Source organism: Lygodium microphyllum, chromosome 30, assembly GCF_053477565.2.
Source record: "Lygodium microphyllum isolate KBCC chromosome 30, Lygodium_microphyllum_v1.1.10, whole genome shotgun sequence".
In the NCBI taxonomy this organism is placed as follows: domain Eukaryota; kingdom Viridiplantae; phylum Streptophyta; class Polypodiopsida; order Schizaeales; family Lygodiaceae; genus Lygodium; species Lygodium microphyllum.
Genome location: NC_141164.1, coordinates 68994024 through 69005136, shown reverse-complemented (window position 1 = coordinate 69005136; position 11113 = coordinate 68994024). Strand labels below are relative to the sequence as shown.

The 11113-nt window shown below is 38.9% G+C and overlaps 1 pseudogene; it reads left to right on the top strand.

Annotated features, from left to right (window-relative positions):
- The first annotated feature begins 5558 nt into the window (after positions 1 to 5558).
- LOC148009965 (cytochrome P450 716B1 pseudogene) lies at positions 5559 to 10894 on the top strand (annotated as a pseudogene).
- The last annotated feature ends 219 nt before the right edge of the window (positions 10895 to 11113 follow it).

The following is an 11113-nucleotide window of genomic DNA, read 5'->3' as shown; positions in this document are numbered from 1 at the left end:
CTATGTTAGTGCAGGAAACTCCCTGACATGATTTACATTCATTTATTCTTCAGGAACACTATGCAAACACGAACTACATATTACATTCATCAACGCAAAAATATTGTCCTAAAAACTATTACATAGTTCTTTGTCATCACAACCACTCCTGATCAGATAACTTGAAATAGACAACATAAATATTCAAGACATAGATACACATTAATAGAACTAGAGATGAGCGACCAAAAACAGGCACTGTCCTGAAAAAGATCACATTTCTCATCATGCAGGATATCAAAAGATACAATCACCTGAATGTCAGGAGGGCATCCAAATGTCAGGTAAAAACTTCATATGACATTTTAAGTCACTTTACATATGTTGGTTCTACATGTATACTAGTACTAAGGTATAAAAGTACTCATAGGCGCAAGTGCAATTTGAGCCTCAAAAATCACCTAAGATGCCAAGAATGCCAATCAAATGCTTTATCAAGAAGATCCTACCTGGCATCTAAGAAGGAAGAAGAAGCTTTTGATCAATAATGAGTAATACTACTCGATCCAAAGCACCTCTGGCTATAGCAACCATCTCGATTTGTCACAAAGACAACCCTACCTTGATCGAATTAATCCATGAAGCCCTAACCCATGATGATTTGGCCAACAATATCAAGAGACAAAATCAAGAGGGAAAAGGAAATGAAGTTAGAGAGTTTTAGGAAACAGCTAATGGATTGTTATACTATAAGGATCTACTTTACATCCCTTTAGGAAAATCGAGACTCCAAGTACTCCAACAATTCCATGACACCCAAGTAGTAGGATACTTTGGGGTTAATAAGACCTGAGATCTTACTTCAAGAGATTTTTGGTAGCCCCAAATGTGGAAAGAAGTTAAAGAATATATAAAATCATGTGATACTTGCAACAAAGCAAAGGTACCTCATCACAGACTACACGGTCTTTTGCAACCCTTGCCCATTTTAGCATAACCATGGTCTTCTCTATCCATGGATTTCATAACAGATCTTCCCAAATCAAACAATATGACTCTATTCTTGTTGTGGTAGACAAGTTCACAAAAATGGCACATCTCATTCCTACCACCAAGACCATCGCAGGCCTAGCTACCACTAGACTCTTCCTCAAATACATTTTTAGATTACATGGACTCCCAGATGACATCATTAATGGGATTGGGGTCCCCAATTCATATCTATTATTTGGAAGGGCCTTTGCAAACTCCTTGGAGTCCAAGTTAAGTTATCCATAGCCAATCATCCATAGGCTGATGGTTTAAAAAAAAGAGTAAATCAAGTCTTGGAACAATATCTCTGCTGCACCATCAACTACCATGAGAATGATTGGTTTGAGCTCTTGCCCTTTGTAGAGGTGCTTATAACAATAGTATCCATGCATCTATCAAGCAAACTCCTTTCTTTACAAACTATGGCCAATATCGAAGGATGTATGTACATCTCTCAATCAAGTAAATAACCTTGCCACCTAAGATAAAGCTCAACACCTAGCAGATATACACCAAGAACTCAAGTAACAAATCCAAAAGGCTTAGAGTCGGTACAAGCACTATGCGGACTAGCATCATCTCCAACATCCATCACACAAAGTTGGTGATAAATTATGGTTACTCATGCATAACCTCTAGACAATAAGGCCCTCCACCAAGCTAGACCACTAGAGATTTGGCCCCTTCACTATAGTAGCCTAGATCAACCCAATTGCTTACCGACTCCAACTCCCTGGCACAAGGTGTTCACTGGAAAGGATATGATATTAATGATCGCACTTGGAAACATGCAGAATATCTTCAAAGGCCATCTCTTAGAGTTAAATGATTTCACAAGAGGAATCCAACAAAACTTGGACTAAACCACCAAGCTGCTCCTTGTGGAACTCGTTGCTAGAGGAGGGGGTGATGTCATGGACATGCCATGATCAAGTGTACAAATTAATTCTTGCTTATGCCATATGAACCCAAAACCCATGCAAATGCACTCTTAAGAGGACATCCTTGAGCAAACTATGCGAACCCACCCTTGCCATGTCATCATAGAACCTTCCAAAGAATATGCCATGTCATTGCTTGCATCATCAATGATGTCATCATGAAACATTCTAGAAGATCTTTATCCCCCCCCCCCCCCTATAACACCTACAAAAGGAAGGGCTTGCCATAGAGCTCCTTAGTCTTGCCAATGCTAGTCTTGGGAGCTCAAGGAGTCGAGACCTCCAAGTAAGTAACTTCAAGTTCTAGTTCTAGTTCTTGTCTAGTCATGGTATCTAGTGTTGTTTTGTCTTCCATTATACTCTTGTTGTCTTGTCACCTTGTACGAGATCTTGTCTTGTATATTATTCATTCTCATTGAGGAAGATCTTGTAATTCTGATATCTTATATCCATATCTACTGTCTTGAGTTGTGAGATCCTTAATATCTATTGAGTCATATTGTCTATACCTACAATCCCGAGTTGTGGTAATTTTCGTATCTTGTTAAGTTATCATTGTACCTTGTGCCCCTATATGTGGGATTATATTGTAATCAAAATTCTTGTAACAAATCTTGCATCTAGTCTAGTCTCTTGAGCACAGTCGAGTGCTCCCATAAAAGGACCCACCTTACATGGGGTGGTAAAGGTAGGGGGATAAAAGGGGACAAGTCTATAAATGATAGGGACAAGGGAAAAATGGAGTGAATAAAATGTGTACACCACCCCCTCTCCTATTGGTCCATCTCAAATCTCTTGTCATTTTAGAAGAGTCATTAAGTATTAAGCTAGATGGCCCTTTTTGAGTCCATATTCCCCCTAATGGTACCTTGTAAAATATGAAACCAAAAAGTAAAAAGTTTGCTAGTCAAAGTCTGAGATATGGTGGATTTTACATTTAACTAAATTTTTTTGGTTAAAGACTTAGCTTATTACTTTGTAAAAGCACAATAATAACATTAAAAAACACACAAATATACTATATAAGCAACATGTTGAAGAGTTTCTTTATTGTTTTATAATTATGAGAAAATGTGCCATTCCCTCGTCTTTCAAAATATATGCGCTTTTCTTTATTGTTGATTATGACAAAAAGAGAAGAATATACATTATAACCTTGTGAAAATTGTATGTATCTAGATTGCAAATACCTTTGTTAAAGTGAACCTTGCAATGATGAGATAGAATTGAATGAAGAAAGTGCATAACTTCTAAGTAGAGGTATAGTACCAAATTGGTTATATTAATACACCAAGTAATTGCAACACAATGCCTAAACTAAATAACTAAATACTCTTAATCAACTAAATATGTTAACATAACTAATTAATACTAATTGATACATTATATAGTTTGTACACTAACTAATTAATAATTAAGTTAGTAATACTTAATTAAATTAGAAAAAATTAAACATTGAGATTAAGCTTGAAACATACTAACTCTAGAAGTACCAATAGAGTTTTTTTGAAGTGTTTGTTTCACCACAACCATAGAAACCTTTAAGGAGATAGACTACAAGTCCACCAAAAATCTAGTTCAAAAGAAACTAGAAATCATCACACACACACACACATAGAACTTGGTTTTAGTAGAGGCCATGAAGTGTCAAATTTAGAGAGCTATGCATCACTCTCCTAATATGACTGTGTGCCTCTATCTTATAAAAGTAAATCCTACTCTTCTTCTTCTGTCTTGTCCTTTCCTTCTCTGTGTGCTTTGTTTCCTTCCTCCCTTTCTTCTTCCCTTCTTTCTTCTCCTTCTCTTCCTTGTTATGTGTAGCCCACATGAGGTTTCGATTGTTCCAATCTTTAAAAAATTGACGACCCTAACCTTTCTAGAAAGAAGATAACACAAGTTTTAAAAATAGCGCACATCTAAAAAGAGAAAATAAGAAATTAGCTAGGACAAGGGACCACCCTTTCAATGGTGATTGACTCCTTACATCCTCAGTTGTGTTGCCATTTTCATCATGTTGAAAGGGGGGCCACATCACATAAAAACTCCAAATCTCAATTATAGTCACCTAGTTAAGTACCACTTCTTACAAGGCTGCAAGTAGATGAATCAATGGGTTGCTTTGTCATCCAAAAACCAATGGGATTTCAAGGTTGCAAGCTTTGTGGCTTGTAATAAAACAAAATCTTTATTAAGCTCTCAACTAGCAATTGAGCTCTCAAAGTCTACTCAGTCGTGTCGGAGAGCAAACGCTTGGCAAATATAGTGACAGATGCAAAGGATAGACCCAAATCCATTTGCCATGTCTATACACAAAGTGAGAGTCATTAATGGTTGTAAATTGAAAGAGAGAAAGTGCTTTATTCATGAGATGTCATCTTAGGAGAGAAAGTCAATTTTCAAACACAAAGGAAAAGACTAAAGAATAAATGGAATAATAATTTCAAAGGGAAAAAGAAAAATCGAAGTAAAAGTGAAGTAAGGATGGAAAATGTAAATAAAAAATGATCCTTTGTTGCACTTGTAAAAAATCAAAATTTGAGTATTTAAATAGAAAATATACTTCTAAAAATTTTATTAAAGTAATTATAATTAACTATTTGATTTTAATGAAAAAATTTATATATATATATATATATATATATATAATAAAATATTTTTTTTACATTTTATTAAAATACTATTTAACACTAAACTTTAAGAAAAAATAAAACCAATATTTAAAAAAATATAATTTAACAAAACATGTAATAGAAAACTCACCTTATAATTTGAGATGTCGTCCAATACCTATAAGAGAAAAAATTTAATACAATATTATGTATATATTGCAACCATAACCTGCCATCATGCGCTCCCCTCACTCTCTACAGTTGAATCCCCCTTCCCCCCCCCCCCCCCGCCGCTCTCTTTCGTCTCTGAGTCTGTCTCTCTCTCTCTCTCTCTCTCTTGCTTACCCTTTTTTTTTCAGATGCACACATAGAAAAAAGAAAACCAATCTTTTATTATGCATTGCCTCCCCACACTTAGTATGAATGTCACATATACAACCTAGAATTTCAAACGTTCCTAATAACTTTTCTTCACAAATGGTGAACCTTGAATGTGAACAGCATGATCCTGCTCTTTTACAAGCAGGACCAAGAACACAATAGCACTAGCGTATTCACATGCCTTAGGAGTAAATCCTTGCCGTATAAGACTCATAAGCTCCGGGGCAACCATCATTATTGCCCGTTTATCTCAAGCATGGAAGTAAGACGTGAACATGCTCCAACCTCTGCGTTGGATAATGGATGGATCACAGGCTACAGCTCGTATGAAAGGTCTACCGTCTTGACCAAGGTAATCCAGTAGCGGGCCCCTAGTGTGCCCTTGAAAAGACATCGAAATTGCAGCCTGCCGGCCGTCAAGAATCCGCGATGTCCAGCAATGTGGAATCGAATATTTTGGGATAACCGGATGCTCGCGGGATGATCCGGCCTGACGCTATCATTGGCATTATTACACTGAAGACCAACACAGGCGGCAGCTGACGGCTGGGCGGCAGAATCAGACCAGGTGCCTGATAAATCATCAGAGGCGATCAGGAACTGCATCCAGATAATCATGGATACTACGAAGCTGATCAGCGGCCAGATAGTTAGCATGCAGGGCGGAGGAGCTGCACCATCGGGGCCGTTGATCGCTGCATACGTCGCGACGTCCTGCATCCTCGCTGCGGCGGTGTGGTATGTGGTGTGGTGGGTGGTGAGTGGTTGGCGGGGGAATCTGCCACCTGGCAGCTTGGGGTGGGTGCCGCTGCTGGGGGAGAGCCTGGCGTTCCTGAGGCTGGCGAGGGCGGGGAGGCTGCGGGAGTTCGTGGACGAGAGGGTGCGGCGGCACGGGCGCGTGTTCAAGACCTCCCTCATCGGGCGGCCCACCCTGGTTGACACCGCGGGGCCAGCCTTCAACAAGTTCCTCTTCGCCAATGAGAACCGGCTGTTTGTGAGCAGGTGGCCACGCCCCGTGCTCAAGCTCGTCGGGGAGCGCTCCCTCCTGACCGCCGAGGGGGCGCTCCACCGCCGCCTCCGGGCCGCCCTCTCCACCTTCCTGGGCCCCGAGGCCCTGCAGGTCTTCTTCCCGCGGGCCCGCGCCGCCGTCCGAACCTTCCTGCGGCATCACTTCGATGGCCGGGATGCCGTGGTGGTGCTGCCGCTCATGAAGAGGTTCACGTTCACTCTGGCGTGCACGCTGCTGCTGGGCCTGTATGACATGGACGTCGACGACGAGGACTCGGGTACTGAGAAGAGCCAGGTAATCATCGACAGACTCTATGGGCTCTTCTCGGACATCGTGGCGGGCGTCATCTCGCTCCCCATCAACCTCCCCGGAACCCGCTACTGCAAGGGCGTCCTTGCTCGACGGGCTCTCTACGTCGAGCTGCGGCGCCTCCTCTCCGACCGGAAACGTGACCTTGCAGCCGGTGCATCCGCCGCCGCCAACCACCCCGATCATCATCATCTCGTGCGCCCTAAAGACGCCCTCTCTTGCTTGATCATGGAGAAAGCCGAAGACGGCTCGCCTCTCCTCTCGGATGCCGAACTTCTGGACAACCTCCTTGCCGTTCTTATAGGATCCTACGAGACCACTTCCTCCGCTCTTACACTCTTCTTCAAGTTCGCGGCTGAAAACCCCGCGAGCTTCGACGAGGTTGTGAAAGGTAATTTTCTAGTTCAACACCCTTACGAGTTACCAGGATTACAAGTTCCATTTTCTCAAAAATTAAAGTCAATTGACATACTAGTTAGGCAAAACATGGAATTACCATATATTAAAAGACATTAAAATGCATGATAATATGTGAGACTATCTGAGAGCAACTTGAAATTATGGAAGTACTGATTTTCATATTAGTCTAACCTAGAAAGTTGTTTGGGTAGGTTAAATAGGCCACTAGTGCTTGTATTAATTTTGTAGTCTACAATTGCTGATGCATGCAGAGCAACAACAAATTGTTGCACAAAAGAAACAAGGAGAGGATTTGATTTGGCAAGATCTTCAAAACATGAAATGTTTATGGAGGTTCATTCAAGAATCAATTCGAATAATCCCTCCTGTTGATATGGTATTCCGTGAAGTTATCAAGGAGTTCAAGCATGGTGATTTTGTCATTCCAAAGGGTTGGAAGGTAAGAAAACATGTTCTTTTCGCTTACACACTTTTTAAAATTCGAACTCAATTGTATGAATAGACAATAATATTTACATCAAGATTTATGAGCAAGCCTAAACCCAAACCGTCTTTTGTGTTTTGTCCAATGCTATAGGTATGGTTAAAACATGCTCCTTTTTCCTAAGACCTTTAAAGAACAACAACATGTCCTCCAATTAGTACACTAATTCAATACCATATCCATCCTTTCCTTTACATCTTTTTTGTGAGAACTTTGTTTCTACTAGTCCATAAGTGTTTCACCACCATACCCTAACCACATTCCATAATTTGTGGCTTTCTTTAGCAAATCATGGGCCTATCACTAAATAGTACCATCCTCATCTTGATGGTATCAAATAGGCCTATAGTTTTGATCTAATGCTTCACATCATTCCAAAAAATTCTAGCATCTTTGCAATTCCAAAAGATGTGTGTGATAGTTTCCTTTCGTGTCACATAGACAACGCAATTCTTGTTAATCTTCTTGAACTCCCCTATTCTATCCTTAGTTGGGAGTTTCATATTTACTTTTCTCCATTGAAAGAGGTTTAGCTGCAAACTAGGAGTAGCCCCGCACGCCCACACAAATATTCATTTCATGTATTTTCAAATATTTGGGAATACATTGCCTCCTAGCCCTCTCTAATATGGGTGAATAGCAACCCTCGAGGTTTTTGAAAATCCTCCCTTTTCATAATCTTCATTGCTGACTTGCCTTTATGATTGACAAGGCATTTTAGTACACCTTCGACCCCCACTTTCATTTGGAGTTGATGAGAGCAAAAAACAAAAAAACCTTTTCTCATAAACTTGAAATGACTATGTCATGTACTTGATAAGTTGTGAGAACCATCACTCATTCTCACCTAGTACTTTTCCCATGAAGTAGGAAAAAATTCCATGTTGTGAATCCTATGTACCTCTTCTTGATTCTCTATAGGGAGAATGTGATAAGAATTCTGAAGGCCCTTCACACTAATTTCTAACAATCTTTCTATTACCACTTTCTTCTTTTGTTGAGCTCAACTACTTGATGTTGTCTTTGTTTCTCCACCTTCTCCATGTCTAGCTAAGTTAGAATTAGCATCAACTAGGAAAACCCTTTCCATGGCATCATATGTCCTATCACTCTTTCTACTTTTCTTCTTGACAATGGCTTCAAAGCACTTATTGTTGTTGCATGGGGTGAGGCCACATGTATGATGCCTTGATAATTTGCCTTAATGACTATAATAAATTCCCCTAAGGGCATAAGTTGGGCACCTATCTCAATGTTTCCTCTGATAACTCCCCTTTAGCTCGAATTTTTGTATTCTCTTGCCCCCTACACCCTTTTTCATAAATATAGGCTACAATGGTGTAGCCTCAAGTCACCACATGCACAATGAATCAAAAATAATTTGTCAAGTGGTAGATATGAAAGCCTTTTGAAATAAACTTAATTATGCAACTTGACATGGGGATTTTATGGTAGTTTAATAATGTCTTGTTTGGGCTTTACTTGAAAACTAGTTTTTTCTCTTCTAAATAAAAAAAAGAGCTAATAATTATTAGTAAGATAAAGAATTGAAGGTGCACTAAGTTATAACCTAGCTTTATTTATTAATCAAAGCATTTGAATTCTTAATATTTATATCCTGGACATAGGAAATTGTAACTCGTACAATGAATGTTATAGTGAATAAGTCATAAAGGGATACCAAAAGGAGTTTGAAAGCTCTACTCTTGCCACCATAAAGCAAGAGTAGGATGGAAAATGTAAAAAAAAGACCTTCATGATTTGTGGATTATATTCAAGTGTCCTTATTTCTTTAGAGAGCATTATGGTATTGCAAGGTTTATCATCCCCACCATATAAAAACTCTAAGGGCTTCACGTGTTGGGTCAACCTCAAGATCCTAAGGATAGTGCAAAAATGACATTAGAGGAGAGGATCAACATAAAACTTTTGGCTACATTGAGTAGGGTATGCAAATAAAAATTCATTTTGGCAAAGCTAAAGTGAGACTTGAAGGCTAATTTGGAGGGGAGGGGCAACCTGATTCATGGCCTCCATTCCATGCTTTTTGGAGGATTATAATGGCTTGGATGAGAAGGGAATGCATTATGGAAGGAGTAAGCATCCATTTTGTGGTGATCACATTAGTCTAAAGTGACGAGGCACTTCGCCTCCTGGAAGAAATGAGATCCGAGGGTGTATGCAAAGATTCTAAAGTTACAGTAGTTGCAGCTCGAATGCATACGGTAGAATAGGTGCCTTGAACAAGGGAATAGACATACAAATTGAGCTTGCAAACTAATGCAGTGGTTTTATTGATTTCATTCTTGTACTACTATGAATGGTTTCTTGGATTGTACGAAGTGGTCTAGTGGACAAGAGGGGCTTAAGCAAAAGTCTTGAGATGGGTCGATGTATAGTCCAAGTGACTTATTGCAGTGTACTATAGTGTTCTACACAATGTAGCTAGGGAAATTTGTGAGAGAGTTAGGCTCAAGCTATAGTGTTGAGTCAACATTAATGAGTTCCAAGAAGAGTATTGAAGTGTATAGAGATTGTACTTAGTCTTCATTAGTGAATACATTGGATTTTTATTATCTATCTCCTGTCCTTCCTTACCTATCAGAGACCCTATGTCTTTGCGGCCTATACACGCATCTCTTTGACATTAGCTATATTATCTTCAAGGAAGTTGGTCAAATTATTAGCACATCATGATACACAAGAAAACCTTATAGATAAGACTAAGTTATATTATAACATTGAGAAGTAGATGAGGGGCTCACAAGGGGTTACTTAGATCATAAGAAGAGGTACATAAGTATTCTATCTGTGTTTCTTAAGTATTGGTCACATGAATACTCTATGGCTGCAAGTGCTACATAGGATTCAAGAGTGTTTGCATTTCTTTTAAAAAGAACTATGTGGAATTCATGTGTTAACCCACTCAAAGAGTTATTGCAATCTTTGGAAATGACATCTCTAAGAAGGAGACACCATGTGTGGCAAATTTCTAATGATTGATATTAAGAAATTTATGATTCTAGTAGCAAAACCTTGGCAAACATCTCCTAAATCAACTAGAATTTCATAAAGTAGATAGGCACCTTACCACCATATACAGTCACAATTATCTTGGACAACACTATACCAAATAGGATATTTCTATTTCCTCTTATCTGTACACTCATATTAGAGATGGAGATACAACAATGATTTGGACTAATAAGGATTTGAGGACAAGAGTTTACTTTTAAGATACCTGTTTGTGTTAACGATATAATTTGTTCTCTTAGAATCAACCTATGTCCTTAAAGTGGAATATTCTAATGATTCCAAAAATAGTCATTTTAACTATGTGACATGTTTTTGTAAATACTATAACATTATTGACAATAGGAGATAATAATAATAATTTATAATTATCTTTACATAGGTGTTATGGACACCATATCCATCACATTTGAAAGAGGAGCTCTTTCCTAGCCCAAAGAAGTTTGATCCCTCACGATTTGAAGGAAGTGGCCCACCTCCATTTTCTTATGTACCCTTCGGTGGAGGTCCTCGCTTATGTCCAGGAATGGAGTTTGCAAAGATGGTAATGTTGATCCTTACACATTATTTATCTACAACATATAGATGGAACTTAACAATCATGGACGAACCAATCAGGAATCTTCCTAGTCCTACACCAGAACAAGGACTTCCAATTCGATTGATTCAGTTAATCAAGTCAAACTCAAACTTTTAATTGGATCCAAGTTTATCATAGAAGACAATGACCTTCGTTAATAAAAGAATTTACTAGCCGCTATTGTGATGGTGGAAATTAATCAAGAAATTATAAATTGTAATTATATAAGTTGTACGTGTGCAATCACTTAGTCATGTTACTCTACCTTGGTAAGATTGAAGATTATGGAGTTATGGGATTCAATTTAGAAGTAACATTTTGGGGATTTTGACAACA